General features: G+C 40.8%; 1 protein-coding gene across 1 annotated transcript in view; it reads left to right on the plus strand.

Annotated features, from left to right (window-relative positions):
- The first annotated feature begins 6,038 nt into the window (after nucleotides 1-6,038).
- The window catches only part of RIMBP2 (RIMS binding protein 2), a 325,711-nt gene continuing 314,941 nt past the window's right edge, over nucleotides 6,039-16,808 (plus strand). Inside the window, exon 1 of the mRNA XM_061384505.1 lies at nucleotides 6,039-6,154. The gene's annotated coding sequence lies outside the window, so the exon portion shown is untranslated. The remainder of the gene's footprint in view (nucleotides 6,155-16,808) is intronic.

The following is a 16,808-nucleotide window of genomic DNA, read 5'->3' on the forward strand; positions in this document are numbered from 1 at the left end:
GCACTTTGAAGCTATATACACATTCCATAAACTCATCCATATAATAGGGCTACATGCTCCATAACTTAAAACAATCTTTTAAAAACATTGGTGAAAGTCACATAAAGCATACTACATTAACCATATGTAACTGTGCAGTTCAGTGGCACTGAGTCCATTCACATTGGTGTGCATTTTTCACCACCATCCCTCTCCCGAATTTTTCACTTTCCTAATCTGAAACTCCCATCACTTCATGGGAAATAGACGGGGAAACAGTGTCAGACTTTGTTTTGGGGGGCTCCAAAATCACTGCAGATGGTGACTGCAGCCATGAAATTAAAAGACCCTTACTCCTTGGAAGGAAAGTTATGACCAACCTAGATAGCATATTCAAAAGCAGAGACATTACTTTGCCAACAAAGGTTCATCTAGTCAAGGCTATGGTTTTTCCTGTTGTCATATATGGATGTGAGAGTTGGACTGCGAAGAAGGCTGAGCGCCAAAGAATTGATGCTTTTCAACTGTGGTGTTGGAGAAGACTCTTGAGAGTCCCTTGGACTGCAAGGAGATCCAGCCAGTCCATTCTGAAGGAGATCAGCCCTGGGATTTCTTTGGAAGGACTGATGCTAAAGCTGAAACTCCAGTACTTTGGCCACCTCATGCCAAGAGTTGACTCATTGGAAAAGACTCTGATGCTGGGCGGGATTGGGGGCAGGAGGAGAAGGGGATGACAGAGGATGAGATGGCTGGATGGCACTACTGACTCGATGGACGTGAGTCTGGGTGAACTCCGGGAGTTGGTGATGGAAAGGAAGGCCTAGCGTGCTGCGATTCATGGGGTCGCAAAGAGTCAGACACGACTGAGCGACTGAACTGAACTGAATCTGAAACTCTGTCCCAATCAAACGCTAACTCCCCATTCCCCCTTCCCACTCCCCAGCCCCGGCATCTACCAATGTACTTTCTGACTCTGTGAATTTGACTATTCTAGGTACCTCCTATAAGTGGAATCAAACAGTATGTGTCTGCATCTAATGCATATTGGAATGCATTTTTAAGAGTAACTTAACATATGTCCTACAAACAGATTGTACCTTCTTTCCTTCCCCCACTCCTGTGACAGCTCCATAACTTTCTTTTGTCAGTAGGGGTATCTGATCAAAAAGTTTGGAAAACTTTCACCAGGGGATGCAGATTTTTTTTTCTGTGAAGGGTGAGACAGTAAATATTTTAGGTTCTGCGGGCTGTATAGTCTCTGTTGCAATTCCTCACCTTTGCTATTATAGCATGGAAGCACCCAGAGACATATGTAAACAAATGAGAGTTCTAATAAAACTTTATTTACAAAAACAATAGGTAGGCCAGATTTATGAGCCTACAGTCTGTTGGTCTGCACTTTATGCTACTGTCAATCGATCTACCCTTAAAACCCAGAAATTTTCCCGTCTATGTGATATTCTTACTCTACAGGATCTGACCTAGAAGCTTTAGGATCTGAATTTTTGGTGCATAGATTTTCTGAAGGATGAGTCAAATTACATAGCTGCTGGTTTATAAGCTGAAAGCTGCTGTGACATCAACTGAGGTTTAAAAGGCCAAGTCCCCCTTAGTTCTCTTAAGTTTTTCCCTAGAAACTATCAAGAAGGACTTCAACCAGGGACCATGCATTGTTTGCTTTGCATAGTTTGAAGTTAAATGGGATTATTTTTGGTGGGGCTTGAACACTCTCAATTACCACTTCTCACTTGGATGGGTTCACTTGACCCCGAAATCATGTTTCTTTTCCTCCCCTTTGTGAGGTGTTGACAATTAGGGAATCGCTTTCTAGAATTCCTAGCTCTTGTAGACATAGAATGTGAAATCCCAGATGGAAAATTAACCAAAATGGAATGTTTATATTTAGCGCCCCCAATTAGCCACATTCCAAGGAAAGAACCTCTGGCATTGTAAGGCTCACTCCAGGGAACTTGATAGCTCTGGAAGGATGTAGTTATTCACTTCATTTGTTTAGCTCTGTTTGATTCTGCAGGTTGCGTGATCTGGCCTGGAATGGTCAGATAAGTTCTGGATCACAGTGTTATACTGGTAGCTGATTCTGTGTTGTTCAAAAGTCCCAGGTTTCTAGTTCCAGACTGCTTGGGGAGTGGATGAGTGTAAGCCATCTCTTTGGAAAGGAGGCTTGAGTGCTAGCTGGGGACAGTCTGTAGGTTTATTTATCAAAAGGAGGGAAGATTGTGGAATTGATCTAATGTATATCAGATTATATACATTAGACTATATACATGTGGGACTAGTCAGAGATCAGTACCCCCCAGTGGTGATACCCTTCAGATCCATTCTACTAACAGTGACATATTTTTAATACCCTTGTCTCTATTAAAAGTTGGAACCTAAATGTCCATTGACAGATGAATGGATAAAGAAGATGTGATACATCAGTCAGTTCAGTTCAGTTGCTCAGTTGTGTCTGACTCTTTGCAACCCCATGGACTGCACCATGCCAGGCCTCCCTGTCCATCACCAACTCCTGGAGCTTGTTCAAGCTCATGTCCATCAAGTTGGTGATGCCATCCAACAGTCTCATTCTCTGTCATCCACTTCTCCTCCTGCCTTCAATCTTTTTCAGCATCAGAGTCTTCTCTAAAGAGTAAGTTCTTTGCATCAGGTGACCAAAGTATTGGAGCTTCAGCTTCAGCATCAGTCTTTCCAATAAATATTCGGGACTGATTTCCTTTAGGATTGACTAGTTTGATCTCTTTGCAGTCGAAGGGACTCAAAGTACATATATGTGATGGAATAGAAGAATGAAATAATGCAATTTGTAGCAATATGGATGGACCTAGAGGTCATCACAGAAAGTGAAGTAAGTCAGACAGAGGAGAAATAGCATATGAGATCACTCATATGTGGAATCTAAAATACCACATGAACATATTTACAAAACAGAAACAGACTCACAGACATAGATGACAGACTCACAGACATAGACAGACTTGTGGTTGCCAAGGAGAAGGGTAGGGAAGGACTGGAAGTTTGGGATTAGCAGATACAAACTACTATAAACAGTAAGGTCCTACTGTATAGCACAGGGAACTACATTCAATATTCTCTGATAAACAATAATGGAAAAGGATATGAAAAAGAATGTCTACATGTGTAACTGAGTCTCTTTGCCATATAGCAGAAATGAACACAACAGTGTAAATCAACTATGTGAAGTGAAAGTCACTCAGTCGTGTCCAACTCTCTGTGACCCCATGGACTATACAGTCCATGGAATTCTCCAGGCCAGAATACTGGAGCGGGTAGCCTTTCCCTTCTTCAGGGGATCTTCCAAACCCAAAGATTGAACCTAGGTCCCACACTGCAGATGGATTCTTTACCAGCTGAGCCACCAGGGAGTCCCAAGAATACTGCAGTGGGTAGCCTACCCCTTCTCCAGCGGATCTTCCTGACCCAGGAATCGAACTGGGGTCTCCTGCTTTGCAGGTGGATTCTTTACCAACTGAGCTATCTGGAAAGCCCAAATCAACTATACCTCAATAAAATTTAAAAAAAGTCAGAAGATAAGGATTTGTATTGAGAACATATGTTTCTCACCCTTAGTCAATTTGCTCCCTGTAGGCATCTGACTTTGCAAACTCTGATTTCAACCTCAAGCTGTTATACTAAAGCACTATCTGAGCAAGATCAGCACATTTAATCTTAGCTTACAGGGTTTCCTGCTTTTCTGGGTAAATTGACACTGGCTTCACTGCTGGGACCCTCTCTGTGCTTGGAAAACACACACAGTTTTGAAATTCCTAATAGGATTTCCCCAACCAACAAAAGACTTAGGGCTTCCCTTGTAGCTCATTTGGTAAAGAATCTGCCTGCAATGCAGGAGACCTGGGTTTGATTCCTGGGTTGGGAAGATTCCCTGGGGAAGAAAATGGCAACCCACTGCACTATTCTTGCCTGGAGAATCCCATGGACAGAGGAACCTGGCAGGCGATAGGCCATGGGGTCGCAGGAGTCGGACACGACTTAGCGACTAAACCACCACCAGCCAATGAAAACCACAGTCACAAACTCATTCTCTACTCCTTGCCTCTGCTCTTGGGTGGGATATTATCAAATATCTTTTCATGTGAGCCTATCAGGAGGTAAAAATGATTCACTGATGCCTAAGACAGCCTGAAACATCCCCAATCCAGTCTCCTTCAGGGTCATCAGTGCTTTGCGTGGTTTAGGCATCAGGAGACTTTCTCTATAAACTTTTGGAGCAATTCCAGACACTGGAAAAGACTCTCAACAGACACTCAAGAAAAATACATGCTCTGAGTAGAAGGAAGATAAAACCAATGCAACTGCATCTCTGGGAACTTTGGGTCTGAGCAGAATATCTTAGCGGATGTGAAAACAGGGCCTGAGCCAGGAGACTAACAGGCCACTGGGTTCTAGCCGTTTCCCCGATCCTCTGCTGGAGCTGGACAGTGATGCTGGGGAAATGCCAATTTCCTTATCCTTCCCCCACCCTCCTACCTTGTCACTTCGACGTGGGAGCCCCAGCAACCATGCCTATTTCTTCCCTAAGTTCCTTCTCTCTACAACAGCTTCTTTCATGGCTGTTATTAAACTCACAGTCAACAGAGGAGAAGGGGATGTGTGACTTTCCAGCCTGTGGGCACAGCCCTCCCGCCTGAGACAACTAGGGGGACTGTCTGAAAGCAGAGGACATCAGTTAATCCTCAGAACCTCCAGTGGCTGGCATCTTACTCAGAGAAAAAGAAGAATTCTTGGACTTCCCTGGCGGTCCAGTGGTTAAGAGTTTGCCTCCCAAGCCAGGGGGTGTGAGTTCGATCCCTGCTAGGGGACCTAAGATCCCATATGCTGAATGGGTAGAAAAAACCAACCAAACAAAAGCCTATAAAAACAGAAGCAATAATGTAACAAATTCAATAAAGAATTTTAAAATGGTCCACATTAAAAAAATCTTAAAAAAAAAAAAAAGAAGAAGAGTTCTTGCCACTTCTAATAAAAGTGTACGCGGCTTGGCTCCTTGCCCCTCCCTGGCCCCAGTCCCTTCCTCTTCTGACAGCCCTGGGCTCTGTGCGCCCCCTCCCCCCACCATGCCAGGCCAGGTGTGTTCTCAGCTTCCCACCAGCTGTGCCCCACCTGGGGATGCTCCTGGTCTAGGTTGTTCCTTCCCTGGCCTCAGGTTTCTGCCCCACTATCATCTTCTCAGAGAGAACTTCCTGATCCCCGCCCACCTCTGTCTGTCCACTTACCTGTCTCGGGTGTCTCTGTCGCCCCATCACAACCCGCATTCTAGGTTCCTGATCTCTGTATCTGTGTGTGGTCCGCCTCCCTGCGCTGAGGACATAGACGCGTGACAGCAGGGACCTGGATTTCATCTGAGTTGTATTCTGAGCACCCAGAGCAGTGCAGGGCGCCCAGGGAGATCCGCAGAGGATTTCTTCGATGGAGTAAATGCCTTGTTAAAGTGTTAGTCACTCAGTCGTATCCGACTCTTTGCAGACCTCATGGACTGTAGTCAGCCAGGCTATGCTTTCCATGGAATTCTCCAAGCCAGAATACTGTAGTGGGTAGCCTTTCCCTTCTCTAGGGTATCTTCCCGACCCAGGGATCAAACCCTGGTCTACAGCATTGCAGGCAGATTCTTTACCTGCTGAGCCACCAGGGAAGTGAATTTAAATAGAGACCAGGCTGATCCTTAGATACACACAGAGGGCAAGGAAATTCAGTCTCTCCCGCTGGGAATCCACTCTGCAGCTTGGAATAGCCAGTGGTAGGAATAATGTTTATGGGTAGAGTTTGGGGGTGGCTCAATTCTCCCTGCATCCAGGAAGGGGTCCATCTCTCTCCCCACTCCCTGTCTATCTCTCGAAACTTGTTACTCCAGCAGAAGGGGACTCAGGTGTCTGTTGTGTAATGCACAACACTGTTCCCTCAGCATCTCCACAAATGCACACAGAAGTTCCTGGATAGGCTGCCCTGTGGTTCATGGTCCAGGCACTGTGCTCTGAAGGACTCTGGTTTTTCTACCACAGGAAGAGCGGCTATGACAGGAGCCTGCTGATGGGGAGCAGCTGCTGAGGCTGTCTGAGTCGGGGGCTGCTGTGACTGCAGAGATGACCAGCAGCAATGTCTGCAGGAAGCCCAAACAAATGTGAGTGCAGCCTTCCCTACAGCACAGGCTGGCCTACCAGGATGGGAGAGAAGGAGGGGTCTGTTCAGGGTACCAGAAACCCGGGGTAAGTTTCAAATCTAACATGGATCTCAACCTTCCATTATTCACATAGGAAGCATTGTTTTGGTGGATTATCAAGGTCATTTTTGTCTTAGCTGCATTTTTGCTTATTTTTCTATTGCAGTAGTTGAATGTGTTTATAGATTTCAGGTTTAAATAGGCTTGTGGGGTAAACCTGATGCAAATAATAACAGTTCTGCTTTATTGATTATGCCAAAGCCTTTGACTGTGGATCACAACAATCTGTGGAAAATTCTTAAAGAGATGAGAATGCCAGACCACTTTATTGCTTCCTGAGAAACCTGTATGCAGATCAAGAAGAAACACTTGGAACTGGACCTGGAACAACAGACTGGTTCCAAATTGTGAAAGGAGTACATCAAGGCTGTGTACTGTTACTCTGTTTATTTAATTTATATGCAGAGTACATCATGCAAAATGCTGGGCTGGATGAAGCACAAGGTGCAATCAAGATTGCTGGGAGAAATATCAATAATCTCACATATGCAGATGATACCACCCTTATGGCAGAAAGTGAAGAGGAACTAAACAGCATCTTGGTGAAAGTGAAAGAGGAGAGTGGAAAAGTTAGCTTAAAACTCAACATTAAAAAAATGAAGATCGTGGCATCCGGTTCCATCACTTCATGGCAAATGGATGGGGAAACAGTGGAAACACTAGCTGACTTTATTTTGGGGGGCTCCAAAATCACTGCAGATGGTGACTGCAGCCATGAAATTAAAAGACGCTTACTCCTTGGAAGGAAAGTTATGACCAACCTAGATAACATATTAAAAAGCAGAGACATTACTTTGCTGACAAATGTCTGTCTAGTCAAAGCTATGGTTTTTCCAGTAGTCATGTATGGATGTGAGAGTTGGACTATAAAGAAAGCTGAGTGCCAAAGAATTGATGCCTTTGAACTATGGTGTTGGAGAAGACTCTTGAGAGTTCTTGGACTGCAAGGAGATCCAACCAGTCAATCCTAAAGGAAATCAGTCCTGAATATTCATTAGAAGGACTGATGTTGAAGCTGAAACTCCAATACTTTGGCCACCTGATGCGAAGAACTGACTCATTTGAAAAGACCCTGATGCTGGAAAAATTGAAGGCAGGAGGAAAAGGGGATGACAGAGGATGAGATAGTTGGATGGCATCACCTACTCGATGGATATGAGTTTGAGCAAGCTCTGGGAGTTGGTGATGGACAAGGAGGCCTGGCGTGCTGTAGTCCATGAGGTCGCAAAGAGTCGGACACAACTGACCAACTGAACAGAACACATATCAAATCTAGCTAAAAGTATTTTACAGTTTTGTACTACTCTGCTTTACCTCCATCCCTATTCAATCCAGTAGCTAAAGTAAAGCAAATGTTAAACAATGGGCATTTTTTCCATTATGTCCTGTGTTTATATATGTGTGTGTAAATCCTGTGTGCGTATATATACACATAAAATATTATTTTACTATATATTTATTATTTAATATACACTTAATAATCATGTTTTTAAAATCTAGATTTTTTATTTTAAAGACAGTTAAATGTACTCTTTTTGGGTTTACAGTTCAATGAGTTTTAGTAAGTAATAACACTTGGAGTCAAAAAGACAAAACAGTATCTGCAGTTGCTGAAAAACTCACACTGCACCAAAGCAAAAGAGAGCTCTCACTCTCAAACCCTTAGTCCCTAAGGCAACCACTCTTATTGTTGTAAGCTTTCTGAAATAGTCTGTGTATGTATAGACATTCTGTTTTTGTATGCAGACTGGAGACTGCATACACATTATTTGCCTTTTTCTTTTTTCACTTAATATGTGTTGGAGATTGTATCGTGGCAACAACTCATCATTTTTCTTAAATTGGGGGAATGCTGTACAGTGTATATACAACCTTTGCTAACTTTTCAATTGAATTGTTGGTCTTACTGATTTGTTAGAGCTCTTTATATATTAAAGTATTTAGTTCTTAGCTCATCAAGAGGCTGATTTACATGAAATCAATGAAGTCTGAGCTTCAGTCATCCTTAATTGCACAAACCCTTACAAGACCCTGAAATGATCCTAGCAATGTGTTCATAAAATTTACTCAGCTAAGTTATTTTAATTACAATCATTTAAAACAGTTATATCTCTTTATTGAGACTTTCTCTCATGATAGTTTTGTCAGACAGGCTGTCAGCATTTTTGACATCTGGTTAAGAGAAAGTTCAGTTAAGATCACATTTAATTTGGATTTAGTGGGATATATTAAATGAGTTTCTGTTACTTCTGGGTACAAATTATCACTGGTCATCATGGTACATGATGTCTTCCTGGAATAATACATCTGTGGCCCACCGTACTGAATTATCCTTCATCACCCTGTGTAGCCAAAGATGATATCATAATGTCACCATATCTTAGGTATGTGGATCTGGAAGCATATGTATAGTGGGTGAGAAAAGAGGTTTGAACTGTGTGGAGATGAAAGCTAGTCTGTGCAAAATTCTTCCAGTCTTCAATGAACAACTATTAGCAGAGAAGGTCTTTCTCACCAATGAATGACAAACAGGAAGTTCTCCTGTCTGGAATATCCTCAACAATCCAGCAAACACCAATGTAATCCATCATGCATTTATTTTTCTTTTTTGTTGGAAGTCAAATAAAATAGGATTGTTCAGAATTCCTATGCTTTTCCAGAGGCAAGAGGCTTAAATCCAAAACTTGAGAACACCAGAGAACTCCTGATTCCAGGGAACATTAACAGACAAGAGCTCATCCAAAAGCCTCCATACCAACAATGAAAATGAGCTCTACCCAAGAGCCAACAAGTTCCAGAGCAAGACATACCACTCTAATTCTCCAGCAATGTGGGAACACAGCCCTGAGCACTAAAAGACAGGCTGTCAAAGCCATGCCAAACCCACTGACACCCCGAAACTCACTACTGAACACTTCATTGCACTCCAGAGAAAAGAGATCCAGGTCCATCCATCAGAACACGGACACAAACTCCTCTAACCAGGAAACCTTGACAAGCCACTAGTCCAACCCCACCCACAGGGAGCAAGCTCCACAATAAAGAAGAACCAGAGGTTAAAGCGTCTGCCTGCAATGCGGGAGACCTGGGTTCGATCCCTGGGTTGGGAAGATCCCCTGGAGAAGGAAATGGCAACCCACTCCAGTATTCTTACCTGGAGAATCCCATGGATGGAGGAGCCTGGTGGGCTTCAGTCCACGGGGTCACAAAGAGTTGGACACGACTGAGTGATATCACTCATTCACTCACATACTTCCAGCCTACAGAAAGGCTACCCCAAACACAGCAATCTAAACAAAAGAAAAGGCAGAGAAATATTCAGCACATAAAGGAACCTGATAAATGCCCACCAAACCAAACAAAGGAGGAGGAGATAGGGAGTCTACCTGAAAAAGAATTCAGAATAATGATAGTAAAAATGACCCAAAATCTTGAAAACAAAATGGAGTTACAGATAAACAGACTAGAGACAAGGATTGAGAAGATGCAAGATATGTTTAACAAGGACGTAGAAGAAATAAAAAATAATCAATAATGAATAATGCAATAACTGAGATCAAAAGCACTCTGGAGGGAACCAACAGTAGAATAACTGAGGCAGAAGATAGGATAAGTGAGGTGGAAGATAGAATGCTGGAAATAAATGAAGCAGAGAGGAAAAAAGAAAAAAGAATGAAAAGAAATGAGGACAACCTCAGAGACCTCTGGGACAATGTTAAACGTCCCAACATTCGAATCATAGAAGTCCCAGAAGAAGAAGACAAAAAGAAAGGGCATGAGAAAATACTTGAGGAGATAATAGTTGAAAACTTCCCTAAAATGCAGAAGGAAATAGCCACCCAAGTCCAAGAAACCCAGAGAGTCCCAAACAGGATAAACCCAAGGCGAAACACTCCAAGACATATATTAATCAAATTAATGAAGATCAAACACAAAGAGCAAATATTAAAAGCAGCAAGGGAAAAGCAACAAACAACACACAAAGGGATCCCCATAAGGATAACAGTTGATCTTTCAATAGAAACTCTTCAGGCCAGAAGAGAATGGCAGGATATACTTAAAGTGATGAAAGAGAAAAACCTACAACCCAGATTACTATACCCAGCAAGGATCTCATTCAAATATGAAGGAGAAATCAAAAGCTTTCAGTTCAGTTCAGTTCAGTCATTCAGTCGTGTCCACCTCTTTGCGACCCAATGGACTGCAGCACACCAGGCCTCCCTGTCCATCACCAACTCCTGGAGTTTACCCAAACTGATGTCCATTGAGTCAGTGATGCCATCCAACCATCTCATCCTCTGTTGCCCCCTTCTCCTCCCACCTTCAATCTTTCCCAGTACCAGGGTCTTTTCAAATGAGTCAGCTCTTCTCATCAGGTGGCCAAAGTATTGGAGCTTCAGCTTCAACATCAGTCCTTCCAATGAATATTCAGGACTGATTTCCTTTAGGATTGACTGGTTGAATCTCCTTGCAGTCCAAGGAACTCTCAAGAGTCTTCTCCAACACTACAGTTCAAAAGCATCAATTCTTTGGTGCTCAGCTTTCTTTATAGTCCAACTCTCACATCCATACATGACTACTGGAGAAACCATAGCCTTGACTAGATGGATTTTTGTTGGCAAGGTAATGTCTCTGCTTTTTAATATGCTGTCTAGGTTGGTCATCACTTTCCTTCCAAGGAGTAAACGTCTTTTAATTTCATGGCTGCAGTCACCATCTGCAGTGATTTTGGAGCCCCCCAAAATAAAGTCAGCTAGTGTTTCCACTGTTTCCCCATCCATTTGCCATGAAGTGATGGGACCAGATGCCATGATCTTCGTTTTCTGAATGTTGAGCTTTAAGCCAACTTTTTCACTCTCCTCTTTCACTTTCATCAAGAGGCTCTTTAGTTCTTCTTCACTTTCTGCCATAAGGGTGGTGTCATCTGCATATCTGAGGTTATTGATATTTCTCCTGGCAATCTTGATTTCAGCTTGTGATTCATTCATCCTAGCGTTTTGCATGATTTACTCTGCATATAAGTTAAATAGGCAACAAGAACAGTGACCCCACAAGAGACTGACCAAGACTTGCCTGTGAGTGTCCAGGAGTTTCCAGCGGAGGTGTTGGTTGGTGGTGGCCTGCTGCAGGGTTGGGGGCACTGAGTGTAGCAGTACATGCAAGGGATGTTTTGAAGGAGGTCACTATTATCTTCATTACCTCCACCATAATTTGGCCCCAGGTAAATAGCAGGGAGGGAACACAGCTCCACCCATCAAAAGCTTTACAGACAAGCAAAAGCTGAGAGAAAATCAGCACCACCAAACCAGCTCTTCAACAAACGCTTAAGGATTTTCTTTAGCAGGAAACATAGTAAAGGTTTATAAACTTGAACCCAAAACAACAAAGTAAATGGCAATGGGATCATACTTATCAATAATTACCTTAAATGTAAATGCGTTGAATGCCCTAACCAAAAGACAAAGACTGGCTGAATAGAATCAAAAACAAGACCCCTATATATGCTGTCTACAAGAGACACCTCAAACCAAGGGACACATACAGACTGAAAGTGAAGGGCTGGAAAAAGATATTTAATGCAAACGGAGACAAAAAGAAAGCAGGAGTAGCAATACTCATATCAGATAAAGTAGACTTTGAAATAAAGGCCATAAAAAGAAACAAAGAAGACATAATGATCAAAGGATCAATCCAAGAAGAAGATAAAACAATTATAAATATATATGCACCCAACAAAGGAGCACTGCAATATGTAAGGCAAATGCTAACAAGTATAAAAGGGGAAATTAACAGTAACACAATAATAGTGGGAGACATTAATACCCCACTCACACATGGATAGATCAACCAAACAGAAAATTAGGAAGGAAACACAAACTTTAAATGATACAATGGACCAGTTAGGACATTGATATCCATAGGACATTTCACCCCCAAACAATGAATTTCACCTTTTTCTCAAGTGCACATGGAATCTTCTCCAGGATAGATCACATCCTGGGCCATAAACTGAGCCTTGGTAAATTAAAAAACAAAAATGAAATCATTTCAAGCATCTTTTCTGATCACAGTGTGGTAATATTAGATGTCAACTACAGGAAAAAAATTATTAATAATACAAACATATGGAGGCTAAACAACATGCTTCTGAATAACCAACAAATCACAGAAGAAATCAAAAGAGAAATCAAAATATGCATAGAAACAAATGAAAATGAAAACAGCAACAACCCAAAACCTATGGGATTCAATAAAAGCAGTGCTAAGGGGAAGGTTCAATGCAATACAAGCTTACCTCTAGAAACATAAGAAAAATCAAATAAATAACCTAACTTTACACATAAAGCAACTAGAAAAAGAAGAAATGAAGAACCCCAGGGTTAGGAAAAGGAAAGAAATCATAAAATTAGGGCAGAAATGAATGAAAAAGAAACAAAAGAGACTATAGTAAAAATCAACAAAACTAAAATCTGGTTCTTTGAGAGGATAAATAAAATAGACAAACCATTAGCCAGACTCATCAAGAAGAAAAGGGAGAAGAATCAAATCAACAAAATTAGAAATGAAAATGGAGAAATCACAACAGACAACACAGAAATACAATGGATCATAAGAGACTACTATCAGCAACTATATGCCAATAAAATGGACAACTTGGAAGAAATGGATGAATTCTTAGAAAAATATAACCTTCCAAAACTGAGCCAGGGAGAAATAGAAAATTTTAACAGACCCATCACAAGCATGGAAATCAAAACTGCAGTCAAAAATCTCCCAACAAACAAAAGCCCAGGACCAGGTGGCCTCACAGGTGAATTCTACCAAAACTGTAGAGAAGAACTAACACCTATCCTACTCAAATTCTTCCAGAAAATTGCAGAGGAAGGTAAACTGCCAAACTCATTCTATGAGTCCACCATCACCCTAATACCAAAAGCAGACAAAGATGCCACAAAAAAAGAAAAGTACAGGCCAATATCACTGATGAACATAGATGCAAAAATCTTTAACAAAGTTCTAGCAAACAGAATCCAACAACATACTAAAAAGATCATACATCATGACCAAGTGGGCTTTATCCCAGGGATGCAAGGATTCTTCAATATTTGCAAATAAATCAATGTGATACACATTAACAAATTGAAAGATAAAAACCATGTGATTATCTCAATAGATGCAGAGAAAGCCTTTGACAAAATTCAACATCCATTTATGATAAAAACCCTCCAGAAAGCAGGCATAGATGGAACACACCTCAACGTAATAAAAGCCACATATGATAAACCCACAGCAAACATTATCCTCAATGGTGAAAAATTGAAAGCATTTCCCCTAAAGGCAGGAACAAGACAAAGGTGCCCACTCTCACCACTACTATTCAACATAGTTTTGGAAGTATTAGCCACAGCAATCAGAGAAGAAAAAGAAATAAAAGGAATCCAGATTGGAAAAGAAGAAGTAAAACTCACTGTAGATGACATGATCCTCTACATACAAAACCCTAAAGACACCACCAGAAAATTACTAGAGCTAATAAATGAATATAGTAAAGTTGCAGGATATAAAATTAATACACAGAAATCCCTTGCATTCCTATACACTAACATTGAGAAAACAGAAAGAGAAGTTAAGGAAACAATTCCATTCACCATTGTGACAAAAAGAATAAAATACTTAGGAATAAATCTACCTCAAGAAACAAAAGACCTATATATAGAAAACTATAAAACACTGATGAAAGAAATCAAAGATGACACAAATATATGGAGAAATATACCATGTTCCTGGATCAGAAGAATCAATATAGTGAAAATGAGTATACTACCCAAAACAATCTATAGATTCAATGCAGTCCCTATCAAGCTACCAATGGTATTTTTCAGAGAGCTAGAACAAATAATTTCACAATTTGTATGGAAATACAAAAAAAACCTCGAATAGCTAAAGCAATCTTGAGAAAGAAGAATGGAATTGGAGGAATCAACCTGACTATACTACAGACTTCAGACTATACTACAAAGCCACAGTCATCAAGACAGTATGGCACAAAGACAGAAATACAGATCAATGAAACAAAATAGAAAGCCCAGAGATAAATCCATGCACCTATGGACACCTTATCTTTGACAAAGGAGGCAAGAATATATAATGGAGAAAAGACAATCTCTTTAACAAGTGGTGCTGGGAAAACTGGTCAACCATCTGTAAAAGAATGAAACTAGAACACTTTCTAACACCATACACAGAAGTAAACTCAAAATGGATTAAAGATCTAAATATAAGACCAGAAACTATAAAACTCCTAGAGTAGCACATAGGCAAAACACTCTCTGACATAAACCACAGCAGGATCCTCTATGACCCACCTTCAAAAGTAATGGAAATAAAAGCAAAAGTAAACAAATGGGACCTAATTAAACTTAAAAGCTTTTGCACAACGAAGGAAACTATAAGCAAGGTGAAAAGACAGCCTTCAGAATGGGAGAAAATAATAGCAAATGAAGCAACTGACAAAGAATTAATCTCAAAAATATACAAGCAGCTTATGCAGCTCAATACCAGAAAAATAACTGACCCAATCAAAAAATGGTCCAAAGAACTAAACAGACATTTCTCCGAAGAAGATAAGCAGATGGCTAACAAACACATGAAAAGATGTTCAACATCACTCACTATTAGAGAAATGCAAATCAAAACTACAAAGAGGTACCATCTCATGCTGGTCAGAATGCTGCTGCTGCTGCTAAGTCACTTCAGTCATGTCCAACTCTTAGTGACCCGTGGACTACAGTCTACGAGGCTCCTCTGTCCATGGGATTTCCCAGGCAAGAGTACTGGAGTGGGGTGCCATTGCCTTCTTTGGCTAGTCAGAATGGCTGCTATCGAAAAGTCTACAAATAATAAATGCTGGAGAGGGTGTGGAGAAAAGGGAACCCTCTTACACTGTTGGTGGGAATGCAAACTAGTACAGCCATTATGGAGACCAGTGTGGAGATTCCTTTAAAAACTGGAAATAGAACTGCCATATGACCCAGCAATCCCACTGCTGGGCATACACACCAAGGAAACCAGAATTGAAAGAGACATGTGTACCCCAGTGTTTATCACAGCACTGTTTACAATAGCTAGGACATGCAAGCAACCAAGATGTCCATCGGAAGATGAATGGATAAGGAAGCTGTGGTACATATACACAATGGAATATTACTCAGCTATTAAAAACAATACATTTGAATCAGTTCCAATGAGGTGAATGAAACTGGAGCCTATTATACACAGTGCAGTAAATCAGAAAGAAAAACACCAATACAGTATATTAAGGCATATATATGTAATTTAGAAAGATGGTAACGATGACCTTATATGTGAGACAGCAAAAGAGACAGATATAAAGAACAGACTTTGGACTCTGTGGGAGAAGGTGAGGGTGGAATGATTTGACAGAACAGCATTGAAACGTGTATATTACCATATGTGAAATAGATCACCAGTCCAAGTTCAATGCATGAAACAGGGCACTCAAAGCCAGTGCACTGGGACAACCCTGATGGAGGGGATGGGGAGGGAGGTGGGAGGGGGGTTCAGGATTGGGGTCATATGTACACTCATGGTTGATTCATGTCAGTGTATGGCAAAAACCACTGCAATATTGTAAAGTAGTTAGCCTCCAATTAAAATAAATAAAAAGAAAAGAATTTCTATGCTTTTTGAACACACCTTGGAATAGTAGTACAGGAGCTACTGTAACAGTAGCTATACATGGAATAAATTTGTTAAAGAAAAATTTTTAAAACTTTAGATATGTTATTTATTTTTTAAATTGAAGAATATTTGATTTGCAATCTTGTGTTAATTTCTGTTGTACAACAAAGTGACTCAGGTATACATATGCAGACCTTCTTTTCAATATTCTTTTCCATTGTGGTTTATCCCAAGATATTGGATATAGTTATGCTGTATAGTAGGACCCTATTGTTTATATAAACAACTGTGTATAATTGTTTGCATCTGCTAACCCCAAACTTCTAGTCCATCCCTTCCCCACCCCTTCCCCTTGTCAACTACAAGTCTGTTATTTATGTCTGTGAGTCTGTTTTGTAAAACAAGTTCATTTGTGTCATATTTTAGATTCCACATACAAGTGATATCATATGATATTTGTCTTTCTCTGTCTGACTTACTTCACTTGATATGATAATATCTAGCTGCATCCATGTTGCTGCAAATAGCATTATTGCATTCTTTTTGATGAGTTAGTAATATTCCATTGTGTGTGTGTGTGTGTGTGTGTGTGTGTGTGTGTGTATAAACACATACACCACATCTTCCTCATCCATTTATCTGCTGATGGGCATTTAGGTTGTTTCCATGCATTGGCTGTTGTAAATAGCGCTGCTATAAGGATAGTGGTGCATGTATCTTTTTGAATTATAGTTTTGTCTGGATATATGTCCAGGAGTGGGGTTGCTGGATCATATGAAGAAAACTTTTAAACTGTCAAAAATAACTTTAACCACCCCCCGCATTTGATTAAATATGCTAGGGAAAGAATTTA

Source organism: Bos javanicus, chromosome 17 (assembly GCF_032452875.1).
Source record: "Bos javanicus breed banteng chromosome 17, ARS-OSU_banteng_1.0, whole genome shotgun sequence".
Taxonomy (NCBI): Eukaryota; Metazoa; Chordata; class Mammalia; order Artiodactyla; family Bovidae; genus Bos; species Bos javanicus.